Source organism: Zosterops lateralis (assembly GCF_965231275.1).
Source record: "Zosterops lateralis genome assembly, chromosome: 1".
Classification (NCBI taxonomy): Eukaryota; Metazoa; Chordata; class Aves; order Passeriformes; family Zosteropidae; genus Zosterops; species Zosterops lateralis.
In genome coordinates this window covers 40675548-40690636 of record NC_139762.1, presented here as the reverse complement: position 1 = coordinate 40690636, position 15089 = coordinate 40675548, and the positions used below count along the sequence as shown (strand labels likewise).

General features: G+C 42.3%; 1 protein-coding gene across 2 annotated transcripts in view; it reads right to left on the bottom strand.

Annotated features, from left to right (window-relative positions):
* The window catches only part of LRRC3B (leucine rich repeat containing 3B), a 45165-nt gene extending 30420 nt beyond the window's left edge, over window positions 1–14745 (bottom strand). The window contains exon 1 of one of the 2 annotated variants that reach the window (XM_083870814.1): window positions 14707–14745. The gene's annotated coding sequence lies outside the window, so the exon portion shown is untranslated. Of the gene's footprint in view, window positions 1–14310; window positions 14338–14706 lie in introns of those variants that run through there. The other variant, XM_083870815.1, reaches the window with a different exon arrangement.
* Window positions 14746–15089: the final 344 nt, after the last annotated feature.

Genomic DNA, 15089 nt, shown 5'->3' with positions numbered 1-15089 from the left:
ACTATTGTTTTTCTGCCAAGTTTGCATAATCCTTTGCACCACAAGGTATGTTTAGCACATCATCTTTTAAAAATACCTTTCTAAAAAAGAAACTACTTCTGCAGCTCTGAAATCTAAAAACTTTCAGATTACAGATTTTACTCTGGGATACTTCATTACACACCTTGTGTGCAGACTTATTACAGGAAAATGTTACCTAATTGAATTTATTATGCCTTGTGTGGCTGTTTTGTTAACTTATGTAATTAAAAACTTCTCAATTTATGTAATTTATCACGGCATGACCATTGTTAATGAGGCTCACAAAAGATACTGTTGGATAAATTCATGTGAAGGAGATGAAGCAGAGCAGAATGAAGGATTATGTTCTCAGACTTGCGAAGCAAAGAAGCCTGAAATAAATGGAAGTTGTGAGTGTTTGGAGCAGACAGTGCATTTATTGTAATTATTTCAGGCTGCATGCTGATTGGAAAAGATTAACATAAATAGGAGCTGCTATTGCAGATGTTTCTATTCTTGCTAGGAAATGCCTTGAATATAGGAAGCACAGAATAAAAATGTGAAGATGCTCTACTACAGAACTGCAACTTTTTTCCTGCTCTTTTTTCTGTTCTGGACATACCAGAAGAAACATAAACAAAGCTGTTAATCCTTCGGGACTTGAAGGAAAAACATCACTTTTCTCTGTTAACATGATAAAACATCCAGATGTCACCTGACTACGCAGCAATGAACACTTTGCACATTCCCTTCTCCCTTATAGAAGTGCCCTTAAACTGCATGGCACCCAGGTCACGTCTGGAGGCTACATGGCCTGCAGCTACAACCAGAGTCAGTGAAATAAAATTCACAGTAATTAACAGCATTTAAGATCCTTGTTCCTCTGTCCACAACAGCAAATTGGATACATAAATGTAATTCTTGAATACACATGTAATTCTGATATTTCTGACTTCCTTTCTATATTAACCAATGGCAAAATTTCCATTCAGTCTGGAAAAAAAATATATAGAACTCTTCTTTTTGAAAACTTTCCAAAATTTAGAAGTAGATAAAAATACCCAATGACAGAAGGTGTGTATAATACCTGTCATTGTATCTTCTGCTTACCTTCCTCACATCTCAATTTGTTTCCTTGTCTTGGTAGGATCCCAAGACACAGAAACCAAGAATTAAAGGAAATGACTCAGGGCAGGGCTTTTTTCACTGCAATTTCAATCTGCTCAGGTCTATCACTGCAACACTTTGAAAATGAAGAATTGGACAACTGTTCAAGCTCTTGGTTATTTGTGGGCCATCTGCATGAAGTATCCTCCACACTGGTGAAGATCAGCATGAGTCAAAGATGCTGTGTAAGTACAGTATCTGCCTGAACATTATTTCCTGTGGTTCTGCACTAAACATGAAGCAAGTATACACCAGCATACATCTCCTTTACACTATGTTTCACAATCACAGGGCACTCAGCTGCACCACCATGGGCCAGTTCCCAGAGCTTCCCCAGAGCCTGAAGACCAAAGGGGCTCCTCAACCCTGTGCTTCCTCCATGCTGGATGATGCTAGGAACGTGTCAGACCTAAACACAGTTTTTTGGCCCAGAAGAAACATCCTCTGCTGCCTAGGACTCACTCTTGTGCAAGGTCAGGGTCCACAAAGATGCCTCAGGGTACTGGGCACCCCTGCTGCCAATCCTGCTAGCAGATGGCCCTGGTTCTTTCCCAAAGGAGATCAGGCTGTTGAGGAGGATGGTTGCATGGTGACCAGTGGCTTGAGTGCTGCCAGGAACCAGAAGCCCACTGAGCATGTCCTCCTCACAGCACAGACACTGCCTTGGTGCCCAGCTACGACAGTTTCAGTGACAAACTCCACTGACAGCTCGGCACATCTCATACTCCAAATCTGTCCCTCTTTTACAATCTTATGAAACAGTATCATTGACTGCAGCTCAGGTGCAGGTTTAAAGTAAAATGTACTAGAACAAAAACAACAGCCCTGTCTAACATTTACAGAGCGACTTTCAGCGGAGTCGATCTCTTGGGATTTCTTAAGCCTTTCCAAGCCAACTGTATAATGCCACAGGTTTTCAAAAGTGTAGCTAAGGGCAGAGTTTGTGTGCCCATACAGAGGATTTCTTAGATCCACTGCCAGCTGGAAGGGGTCAAACACTGACAGAACACAGAAGCAATTCCACGTAACAACGTCGCAGAGGAAGGAAAGTGTGGCCAGTGGCAGAGGGAACTCACCGCAACTGCTGGGCTCTAAAAAAGGAGGGAAAAAGACAAAAAAATCCAAAGAAAAACGCTGCTTCCTCAACACAGTAGGGTTGCAACAGAAATTCTACCCTATTTGCCGGGGGGAGCAAAGGATTTATGGGCACAATTACGTATTCTGCAAATCCCTTCCAAAGGACTGCCCTTGAATGACTGAAGCAAGATCCAAATCTCTCCAGACTAACTACCTAACAGGGCTCAGCAGGAATGAAATGCATTGTATGACTGTCACTTCCATCATTTTGAGCAGAATCTTGTTTTAGTAGTCTGTCAGATGACAAGGCTAGATATGAATTCAATAGATAATACCAAAGCCCCAGAAACAGTTATTTCAAGTATTTTTATATTGCAAGTTAGGAACAATACCTCAGTTCCCATCTGGAAATATCCTGCGTTCAAATCAGTACAAATAACATCCATTCTAAAGGTGTTTTTATTATGATTTTGCATAAGTCTGTAAAAAATTGAGACACCATGCACATTATGGACATAAATCTACTATGCCTTACACCCACATAAATCAAAGCAATTCCACCAAGCTCAGACACAGGTTTACCTGAAATCTTTAAATATGAGTGATTCTCAAGCTAAAAAAGAAAAATAAATCCACAATACTGATGATGTTTCCAAACTAAATACCAATCTAATCACAACCTCTGTACAACCCCAATCTCAGGTTTGAACCCAGGCACATTCCTGTGGCTTCCTCTCCTCAAAAAATCCAGCTTCTTCCCCAGCAGATCCAGCCAACAGCTCCAGCAAGGGTACAAGAAGGCCAGCTCCAGGCACCTGCACATAAAGACTATAGTTGCCCTGTTTCATGATACCCTTAGCCCACATAAAGAGCCAAGCTGGTGCATTGGAAGAGTTCTGTGTAGCTGACATCTCGAAGAGAGGGGTAAATAGCCTTTTCTGAGAGCAGCAGTAGTGAAAAGAGAAGATAGTAGGATAAAAAGAAAGCTTTGGAATGTTTAGGGACCATAGAGATTCTCATTAGTATCAAAATACTTCCAAGGAAAATTACAGAGTTTACTTTTTATTAATTACAGGTTTATGTTATAATAAAACATCTTTCCCCCGGATTGGGAAACACAGAGATTTTGTGTTTGTTTAAGCATTTTGAAGGCTCTTCTGTCAACCGAGAACACTTTACCTTCTTATTTAAAAGGACCACTTTTCCCTGAGAGAGGAAAAGAACTATTCACATCCCATTTCAGACCTCCTAAGCCCCTTCTAGGAATTTTTTTCTTTGTTGTACCAACATCTTTCATGGACTTTCACATTCTTTGAACACCACTTTGGTTCAGAGGAAAATTAGAACAAGGTTTTAAAACTACTGGGGAAGTAAAATAAAACAAAGGAGAAATGCCTGGCAAGTTAGAAAACATTGCAAACCCATATTGCAAAAGTCACATGGGGACTCCCTTCCACTCCCTTACAGTGCTCTTCCTGAGAACACTGAAATCTCATCTACCCATTTCACCCCTATACCATGGCACTCACTAAGGAAAAGGAATTGAGCCCTTTAGCTCAGTAAGGTTTTGGAAAAGCCCTCCTGTAGTCCTCAATCACAACTTTGAAGGCCTTATGAAAACAACAGCAATTAAAACCACCACCTACTTACACTGACAGTATTCATGTTTACAGTCAAACTGGTATTTTAGAGTGCAGTAGGCATAACTGATTCTGGCAGCAGCAGGTACTAAAAACTTGCCATCATTCCTTTTTCACCCTGAACCAGCCACCCAATCTATAAAGAAACTCCACTTTTGTAGAAAAGCTCAGCTCCTGAACAAAGTTTCAAGGGATTCCCATCACTGCTGACAGCTGTGAGCCCATCACACAGCTGTGAGCCCAGAAACTGAGCTCCTGTCTGAGATGCCTCACTGCATGCATTAGGAGCTCTGTGACTTGGCCTTTGCACCAGTGTTCATATCCCAGCCTTGACAAATCCCCTTGACCTATGCATGTCCAAAACACTCCTTTTCTCAGGGCCCATCAAAATGCCTCCTTTGGGCCTGCCAAGAAAGCAGTTGTAGGCTTAGCAAGGACATGCTGTAGTATTAGTGGTGCGTTTTATCTTTTACCTCTCAACGGAAGTACAAACCTTAAAGGAAATGTTTCTGCAGGTGCTGATTACTCTGCCCTTCATCTCTTCAGATGAGCCTTCTTACACAGGTATTTTATTTGTCAGCTCTTTATAGACAGCACTTCCCTCTCATTCCACTTTCCCTAAATCCTGACACGCAAACCCAAGCTGAAGAGCACCAGCCTCACCACATCTGATGAATTAGTACTGACAGTGACCAGTGCTTTTGCTTTGTTTGTTTGGGTTTGGGGTTTTTTTCCGTAGGAGCAAGGAAATCAAGTTCACCCTTCAAATGAACCAAGGGTCAAATCCCTACTGAAAAATTAAAGGCTTTTACCATAATGGGGAACTACAACACAGGGTAAGGAGGCAAGGTGAACTTTGCAATGTCCCACAGAGCCCTAAAGAAAAGAGGTGCACCCCAAAGCTGTTGTCTGATGTGGCCATAGGTACATCCTGTCCTTGTGGTGAGGAGGTTCACAGGGAGCCTGCAAATGCCCATGTCCTTCTGCAATGGGGCACCTGGCACTGAGCCCAGCGTTTTCTTTGCATGTTGCCACAACCACTGAATAGCAATATTCTCCTTACTGCATCTGAGGAATACAGTGTTTCTCTCAAACCTAAAGGAGTACAGGCAATGGTACAGGAAACAGGTTTCAGAAGGCTTATACCGACAGGCTTTTTTCCCATTCTGGTGTGAAAATGTTGAAAAAAATGTAATTATTTATATTGCATTTGTTTTGGAAGTGAAGACTTGCTTTTAATTTCCTTTTTCCAGGTTCATCCTTTATTTAGTAGGAACTATAAAAATTAATTGAAAAAGTAATATATTCAAGACTAATAAAGTTCAAAATATTTTTAGAGGCAGCTTAGGTACAACTATTAAGTTGTCAAATAAAGCCATCTAGTCTCAGTTATACTGGAAAAGGGTCAAAGTTTATGGCTAATTTCTCAGATTCAAACTGTTTCCAGGAGTAACACTTCCATGCCAAATGCTGCTAGGTCAGGTGTATAAGTAAAGGTATATGCTGCTAGGTCAGGTGTATGAGTAAAAACAGTGAATCTGAGTAACATCAATGTTAGCAAGAAGCCCACCTCCCACCAATCTCCAATTTTCACTACCACAAATGTTCCACCTCTGCACCAACTGACCACAACAAGCTCAGTATCTGTAATTAAAAACAAACATGGTTGTTTGTTTCTTTTTTTTTTCCTAGATGGGAATACTGAAGTGCACTTCCCTGATAAATGATCCTTAAAAATTCAGACTTTCTCTGTCAGCTGTGGTATTTAAAGTCTACCCTGTAAGTGCCCTTTACCCACAAGTAAAACGCAGGTAAAAGGTCCAAAATGCAGAAACAATGTTGGAAGGGCTGAGACCAAATGCTTTTAAAGTCACATTAGCTCCTCTTACACACATCACATCTACATTTACAAAAATGCCAATTCTACTTCAATACCGATATTTATTAAATTCAAGAGTCAAACCCCTACCCTTACATACTTATAGAAGAAAGGCAACAATATACCTTTAAGAAAATAATTTGAGGAAATTGTGAATGCAGAAGAAATGGAGGAGGCTACTTGGAGCAGCCAAGTGAATGGAAAAAAAACATAAGGTCTCAGAATCAGCCCTTAGCCCACCAATGCTTTACATTAATGAACTGCTCTGCAAACCTGTTATTTTAGTCTCCTTTTGCAGATGCCCAAGTATTTACTCAGCATTCAAAGCTGCACTCCACAGCTTCAAGAATCAGAATTTAAACCTACCAGTCTTAGCTCACTGATTATATATTGCTTCAGTGAAACAAGTCACACAAACTCCAGTCAACAAGACTCCTTTTGGGACCCCACAGAACACCTGCTCTGCAACCTCACAGCAAGGGGAAAATAAAGGACCTGTGCAACCTCATTCACCTTATGTTTTTCTAATGATTTCTCAGTTAATTCAAACTTCCATAAGCTTTCAAAATCCATTTACTTATCATCAAAGCATTGCCTGCCAAGTCATGCATGCCACAGTGAAAAAAATACTAAGGTGACAGAGCATGGAGCTGACACTGCATAGAGATTGTTTCTCTCAGGGAAGTTCCTTGGAGAATGGACAGGGTCTGTAGAAGTACACTTGTGGTGATATAGTTACATGGGATGTCCAGACTGGAATGGTACTTTTATACAAACTAATCCTGAAAGTAATGTAAAATATTTTTTATTGCATCTTACCCATGGTCAGATTTCACCTCAAGAAAAATTTCTAGCATGACAGCTTCTTACATGGGAAAAATAAATACACATCCATGAGTTGAAATCAGTGACAAAGGTGTAATAACAAATATCCCTTCTGGCAAGCTTGTGAGAAAGGGCTGTTCTCAGACAACAAAGCCTGAATACAAGAGGGTACATCAATTATTGCTGCACAAACCAGACTGAAAGAACAGCACGCAGCTGATATGTCCATAGTTGTTCACACAGCCTGACAATGGGAAGGGCTGAGATGGCATTAGACAATACAACAGCATGCATTTCAATTTTTAACAGATGCATGCAATTTTTTTATTTTTTGCTCACAACCAAAGGAATTTGCAATGCTACTGACACTGCATGGTTGACTGTTGTTTTTCAATGTTTTTTAAAAAATCTACTATAATTAAGTAATTGGTTGGCCTCTGTCCATTTCATTCCACACTGCTGCCTCATATTTGTTTAAAGAATAGAGAAAAAATTGAGAAAAAGATGTGGCAGATAGTGGGAAAAAAAAAAAAAAGTTAAGCTTGGCTCGTTCAAATTAGGTGGTATTTGTACAGATGGAGCACCTGCCATGACTGGCAAGAAGAACAGTCCTGTCGCTTTGCAAGAAACATTTTTGGATCGAAAGTTATTGAAATACCATTTGTATCCATCAGGATTGTTTCCTGAGCCAAAGATTTAGGTTTCTTGCATGTCTAAATCCTGTCAAGTCCTACTCTAGCAAAATAAGTATTTATAGAATCGTAGAATTGTTTAGGTTAGAAAAGATCTTTCAGTCCAACTGTTAACTCAGCACTGCCAAGTCCACCACTAAACCATGTCCCTAAGTGCCTTATCTATACATCTTCCAAACACCTACAAGGATGGTGACTCAAACACCTGTTCCAATACTTGATAACCCTTTCTGTCAAGAAATTATTCCTAACACCCACCATGCATCAGAGATGCCAATAAGTGTACCAAGTAATTGATGGAAGTGATGAGCAGAATACAGATAAAATGTTTTCTGCCAAAGGGCAAAACCTGTGAAAGACTCTGGAAAGAGAAAATGACCAATACATTTTCATTTACAGAAATTATTAACCTTTCAGTGACAACAGTCTTGCTTATAACCAAGAAGGAGTCACATATCTGGTGTACAGGGACATGACATGTCAGCTCTGCAGCCTCAAAACATACAGGAAAAGGAAGGATTACCTGGATTGCCTGCTGTCATCCATGTCCTGCTTTTCAGTGGAAGCTGAGATGTTCTTAGTGTATTCAAATTGTGTGTTTTGGTTATATGCAGTGTGTTAGAGGTGACAATGAAAGGTCTGAGAAATACTGTGATCTGAAGTTTGAAGATCCTAGAAACCAAAATTACCCACTTGTATCTCGTTTTATAACATGATATAGACCATTCATTTGAAAAAGATTTCTGTTTGGAATCTCTCAGCTGTGAAAAAGAGGAAATGTCCTCGCAGCAGCAAGGCAAAAATTGGTGCTCCCACCCACAGAACAGGACCAGGCACACTCAGAAAACAACAAAGTTGAAAATGAGTACTTAGAAGCAGATCTCCTCTTGATACATGCCTTCCCTTTTAGTGTTTGTGCAGACTGGGACTGACACACATTCATGAACAGTAATGCTCTATTACAAACTTTGTTAAAAATAGACTGTTTAAAAGTCACCAATTCTCATCTCAATGACTTGGTGTCAACAAAGCTGAAAACAAGGGCAAAAAGGACGTTTAGAAACACCACCCCACTATTTGAAGATTGCAATGGCAGAATTAGCCTGTTAACTTCATTCTAGGAGAAAAAAAAACCTAAGGGTCACTTCTTTGACATTTATAACAATAATTACATTTAATAAAACAAAAGAAACAAGATAAATTTTAAAGACCATTTGCAGTACATCTAAGGAAAAATCCCCAACAAAACCAAAGCCAGCACTAGCAAGATTTACTATAAAGACTAATCCCTGGATTTACCAATTTCCAGTCTTGCGAACAGTCTCCTGCCATTGAGAACCTTCCCTCTTCTGCAACTCCTATATTTGCAAATACTGATTCTACAATTTTTGCTCCCAGCAAATACTGTTTTTTTGCCCAGATGGAGGTAAGTGTAACAGAACATCAACATTTCCAAGTAAATCTTCAGAGTGAAAAAAAGCATAGTAGAAGTGTTTTTAGAAGTGTAAGAAAAGGTTTTCTGGGATTTTTTTAAATTTTTTTTTAAGAAAAGAGTGTATTGAAAACAATATACAAACACCACTCTGTGAAGAATTAAAATAAAAATATTTTAAATGGAAGTCTAAAGAGACTGTGCCTATTTTCATTTCCAAACACAAAACAGAAACAGGTTAAAAAGTCAAGAATTCACACACCAGTAACTTATATTTATTTTGGGTTTAATGCCAATAAAATGAAGTTTCATCACTAAGATATATAATCACCACTGCTTGCTTAACTATATATGACCTAACAAGCAACTTCACACAAAATTTTTTGTTGCAGTTCCTCTTTAATGAGGAAGAAGTATTTGTCTCAGCTTTTAAAGGCGAGGGAGTCCTTGCAGGAACTCAACACTGTTGACACAGTGCTTTTCCTTTTCTTTTAATTACAATGCCTTTACAATGGCAAGCACCACGGATTTATTTTCACATCCAAAGACTTTACCCTTTTGCCACAAGTTATTTACAGGCACATAATAATGTACACTTTGTAAGTATGACAAGAATATTTTGCATGAAGCAAATTCCACCAAAACAATACACATCTGTAATCTACATCAGGGAAACAGCCTTCATATGCTTTTCATATGTCTCACTAACTCTGAATGCAAACATTTGTAACGAAATGCTGAATACTCATGATCTTGATGCACAATGTATCTTTAATAAGTACAGTTGCAAAAGTGTGCAGTTTTGGTAAACTGCAAAAACCACTCCATTTAAAACCAATACTATTGTTTGGTGGAGGAAGCAACTTTGACAGAAGTAAATGATAGCACCATTAAAAATAACAACATCCACAAAGTGAAACTCTTAAGAGAGCCCAACACATAAGACATGCCATCTTTAAAAGCACATCCCCTATTAACTGAGGTTGTGCACGCAGAGGATGAAGTGGGAACAGTAAGTGACCACGTCCAGGAGAACAGTGTGCGCCAAACTTCCACAATTTGAGTAAAATACTGGCTGTTATGCATGCACCACAATATAGGTAATATTTTCCAACTGAAAACTCCAAAGAAATCTTAAGTCTATCTCTTGACCCTTTGGACCTTTCCTGCCCACCTTCTACTTTCTTTATGCATTGTTTCCCTTTCCTAACCTTTTAAAATTCTGTTTGTCTCTTTTTTTACTGTCACTTGAGAACCAGACTTTTCATTTATTGTTCCTTAAATAATTAAATAGTCTCCCTTTGCTTTTCTGCTTCCAAGCCAAAGTAGCATCCCATTTATGTATTGTCACTCACTTCTATCACTTTTCATTTTTTCTTATTAGTGTATCTTCATAGTTCTATTTGGCAAGCAAAGGATAACTTTTTTCTTCTTCTCAAAGGATAAGTTAGCAGCTTTATGAAACTGCTATTAATGAAGTGCCAAATCCATTTAAAACACAAACCCTAGCTAGCTGAAAAGCAGAGGTAAACCTTAATCAAGTACATCAAGATCTGCAGTGCTAATTTTAATCTCTGTTTAAGTAAAAAGTCCAATTATCCAGCTCAATGTATCTCTGAAAAGGTGTTTTATCAGTCTCATTTCCTCAAGTGGCATTTTTTATCTCCTTTCAGTAGAACTGAGATACAAAAAGCCAAATTCAATTCCTCAGCGAGGCTTCTGGTCCCACTGAAATCAACCAACACATCTTTTCTGAAGGCGTGTGACAAACCCATGGCACAGCACAGAGACGAGCCAGAGGGCGATGGCATAGCCAGGATCACCTCAACTTCAAAAGCCAAACTACTCAGATCAGCCGCTACTTTATCCCTGTTGTCATCTACTCCCGTTTCGAGGGCATCTGGCCTTCTTCATCTATTCCCATTTGTCTACCTCTCTTTTTTTTTATCCCTACAGAAGTTCAAACCCTCCAGAGAAAGAAACACCATTTTAATTCATCAACCGTTGCCTTTTCCTTGCTGAAGGAAAACAGAACTCAGGAGCAGGGACGATCCTTGCGGCAAAAGGACTTCCCCATGTCCACTGTGGAAGTCAATCAGAAATACGTCAGTTTTTAAAAAGGTCTGCTTGCTGAAGATACTCAACGGAGCATTTAAATATCCAGGGAGAGAGGAATGAAAGCTACTTTCTAGTTTGGTAACAGTAGGAACTGCATTTGCCTTTCCAAGTTTAAACTAAGTGTGTAGAGCAAGCTGGTGCTGGATAGAGGTGGTGATGAGCCTATAGGGATAAGCAGTGCAGGTCATCAGTGGCAAGCACAGGCACAGGCTCCAGTCACCCACAGAGATCTCCATGAAGCAGGAGCATGCATCTTTAAGCATGGTGAACTAATGACATCCTCCTCCACAGCGCGTTCCACCGCAATTGTTTATCTGAACCATGAGCTCTGATGAAGCAGTGAGTAAAACCAATACCACATCACACTCTTTCCCTCTGGGATGCACCCACAAGTCTGCTGTACCTCCAGACTAACAAACTGCGCCAGAATGACGGAAGCACAGAAAATACTTACGAAAAGAACTGGACTGAAACAAGAACCAAAGATTAAATTCACCAAAACATCTCTAAATTTGAGGCTACTTCACCCACAGCACATTGGATTTAAAAGCAGAAGGTATACCTTGTTCATCCATGTATTCACAGGCTGTAATCCCTTTAAAAATACTTATTGAAGGTGCTGAGAAATTTCTATATTCTTTTTGCTTGTACTTTCTGTAGACATATTGGCATTTGATTCATACCAGTACTGAAGTGCTCTATCAAAATTGCACTTTCTGGAGGTTACTTTTAGTAAAGAAAATATTAATGTAAAAATGCTTGGCCAAACAAGCCAAGGTAAATGCTACATATTCTACGAACTCAAATAATTTATTCTTGGCTCAAAATACCATCATTTTGAAATAAGGTTCTGTTTAACATTATTATAAGTTTCTAAATTGCTTCACTTCACGAGAGTTTTCTCTGAGCTTATGAACAAAGCTTACTGAATGAAGCAAAATTAGGAGTATTATTTTGCTATCCACAGAACACTAATTTAATTTGCATTCTGTAATGAGTGCTGATCCAAAGACCAGGCATGCAGATGACAACAAGGACAGTAGTTACATGCAAATCCTGTAAGTCATTACAAATGCAGTATTCCACTCTGAGAGGAAGTACCTTCTTTAGTTCATCTCCTGATTAACTGGAGTGGCAACAACAAATATTTCTATCCATATTCCTTCTTGCTTAAATCATCCACTTCATTAAAAAGTTTAAAATCTCCCTGCCAGTGAACCATGTATCTCTTGTGTTATTCACATAAATATTCCTAGTGAAGTGACAGGAAATATCCTTAAAAACAAGACTCAGAAGCACCTTATTATTTAACTGAATATCTAAAGGTGCTTTTGAAATGAAGCAATACATTTTCTCTGGCTTTAGACACTTGAGTTAGCACTTCTGAATACAGCTGAATTTTATAAATTCCAGCTCTCCTGCCAGGAGGATATTTCTTGAGCTGACATATCTGTTACTCTAGTTACTCTAATGCTGCTTCAGTGAGAGCAGGAAGAATTTCCTACCTCCCAAAAATTTGAAATACGGATCCATAAAGAACATGGAAAAGATAAATCACACCTGTACCCTTGTCTCGCTATTCCATTTATATATGGCAAAGCCCTCATGGACTTTATTAGCTCAGGACTGGATGCAGAGCACAGACTTATATGCCTATTACATTACACTTCTCTTTCAATTAATCTCACATTTGAGGCAAAACACATTGATTCTTGATAATTGCAGGTACAATCCTCATTCACTCAGGCCCTGATCTCCAGGGCACTAAGCATCTCCAACCCGCCCTGAGGCGACTGAAAACTACAATCACACAGGAGAAGCTCATTTTGGTTGGACTGAAGTCAGCGCAAATTTTACTGCAGACCTCAGGGGAGGACAAGATCAGGGTCCAGTGACCCAGCCAGCAATAGCTGAATAAATGCAAGAGGTCTGGACTTAACCTCACATTCTTCTCTCACGCAAGTCCAAATCATCTCATTAGCGCCAATGGACACAACCCTACACGGTGCTGCCTGCTGGAACTCTCTGACCATGGGCCTGATCCTGCTGTCTTGAGCCATCAGAATATTATCTGTAGAAGTAATCCCACAGAAATCCAGGCAACTTGCACAAGTAAGGGCAGCCGCAATCACAGTTATAATAATTCTGAGCAATTTTACTATTTAGAAAGTAAACCAGAAAATTAGACTCTGAACGTAGCAAAGATTTTGCAAATTTAGTTCATTCTACAGCTTATTTTCTTACCCTCTAAACCAAACTAGAGGCTTATTCTTTTAAATTAAATTACTAATAATAAGATCAATAGGTAAGCCATATGAACAGTGTGGTGCTCTATATCAAAGCCTTCAAGCTACAGCCTTGAGTATGACATGACACACACCTTCCAAATTAAACCTGCAAATTATTAGACAGGTTACCATAAGAAGAAAATTTTGACAGGTCTTTTCAGCATTTAGAAAAGGCTACCCCAGTCAGAGTTTTCATCTTGAAGAAGGGTTATTTTCCTTTCCTTATCAAATCTGTAACATTTTCTCATGGTTATTATATTTTAATTAATTCTAATAACCTCAAAAACTTTAGCTTTCTCTGTCATTTTCATATCTATGTAAATAACTCTAGGATTACTTCTTTGAGGAGAGCACTAAATGTTGTTTGCCTGGATCTCATTCTAACTCTTTAGGTCGTTGCTCTATTTCTGCTTTTCAAGTTGTCTGTCTGTTTTCATTTTGTAATTACACCATTTCTGCTGTCTAGGGACAATCACAAAGATTGGGTGATAACCCGCAGCCTGAATCACTTCCACATTTCCTAACCGACACTCCAAAATCTTCTAATTTTTGAAGGCAGAAGCGAGGAAGGAAAGAAGAATTCTCGCTGGCACATCTGAGGCATTTTCCAAATTTTTGGCGAGGGAAATTCAGAAGGCGTATCTTGCCAGAAAGGCGAGAGAAGAGCCCGCAGACACACAGTACCCAGTCCCCGCTCGCTGCCAGAGATCAGGACATTTCTGTGCGGGCTCAGAGGTGGCGGCCGTGCCCCGCTCGGAGCTCCGGGTCCCCGGGACCCCTGAACCCCCGTTCCTGTCCCGGGCCAGGGCATCCCGCCCCCGCCACGGTCCCGCCCGGCCCCTCCCCGGGCGGCGGGGGTGTCACAGCTCACCTGGGCGCACAGGCACCGCCGCTGCCCCGCGGCCCGCCCGCCCCCGCCGCTGCCATTTGTTGCTCGCCTTCGGAGGGAGATGCCCTCTTCTTCCCCTCGTCCCCCTCCCCCGGCATCGCGGCCACCGCCGCCCGAACCGCAGCAACTGGTCCTGATAGGTCTCAAAGTGGAAAAATCCTACGGCAAGGCACACGGCGTCTCCCCAGCCGTGCCCGCCCCCGCCGCCCCTTTCCCCGGCAGCCCCGGCCGCCGCCCGCCCGCCGAGCAGCGCCCCCGAGCCCCGGCCGGCAGGGACAGCGGGCAGGGACCCCGGGAACACACACGGGTGGCAGCGGCGCTTCATTTTCCACCCCTTCTCCTGGTGTTGCTCCCGTACGGGATCGGCGGCCGCGGCTCTCAAATCCCTCGTTTGCTCCTAAGCGAGAGGGTGTCAACACCCTTCCCGCAGCCTCCGCCTCTGGATTCCCTCCCCATCTCCCGCTGCCTCCGCGGAATCCCGATCCCGGCACTCACGGGCACCGGGGGTTCGCCAGCACGGGCTGAGGGCGGGGACATCTCCGGCGGCCCTGGCCGATGGCTGCGGGGCAGGTGGCACCCGGCATTACCCCCTCGGGGCAGCGGCGCCGATCGATCGCCTTCCCCCCGCTCCCTCCCCGTCGAGTTCCCTCCCGGCGCTGCCGCCCCCCCCCAGCGCATCCGCGGGGCGCCGCAACTCACATCGCGGCACAAACTTCCCGGCGTGCGGCCCCGGCGGCTCCGCTCGGCTCCGCTCGGCTCGGCGCAACAGGCAGCGCTGCTCCTCACCTGGCGCGGGGCCGCCGGGCCATGGGAGCGCCGGGCGGAGCCTGCGGGCGGCGCGGCGGGGCCGGGAGCTCCAACGCCGCCCGCTGCCGCTCCGCCGGGAGCCTGTGCCGCCCGCTCCCCTGCCCTGCCCTGCGCTGCGGCTGCAGGCACGGCGGCACGGAAGGGAGGGAGGAGGAGGAGGAGGAGGAGAGAGCGGGGCGGGGAGGGAGAGAAGGAGGAGACCTCCCTCTCGCTCCCACAGCGCAGCGGGGAGGTGCTGCCCGGGGGGGGGGGGGGGATGCCGCCCGTCTCCCGCC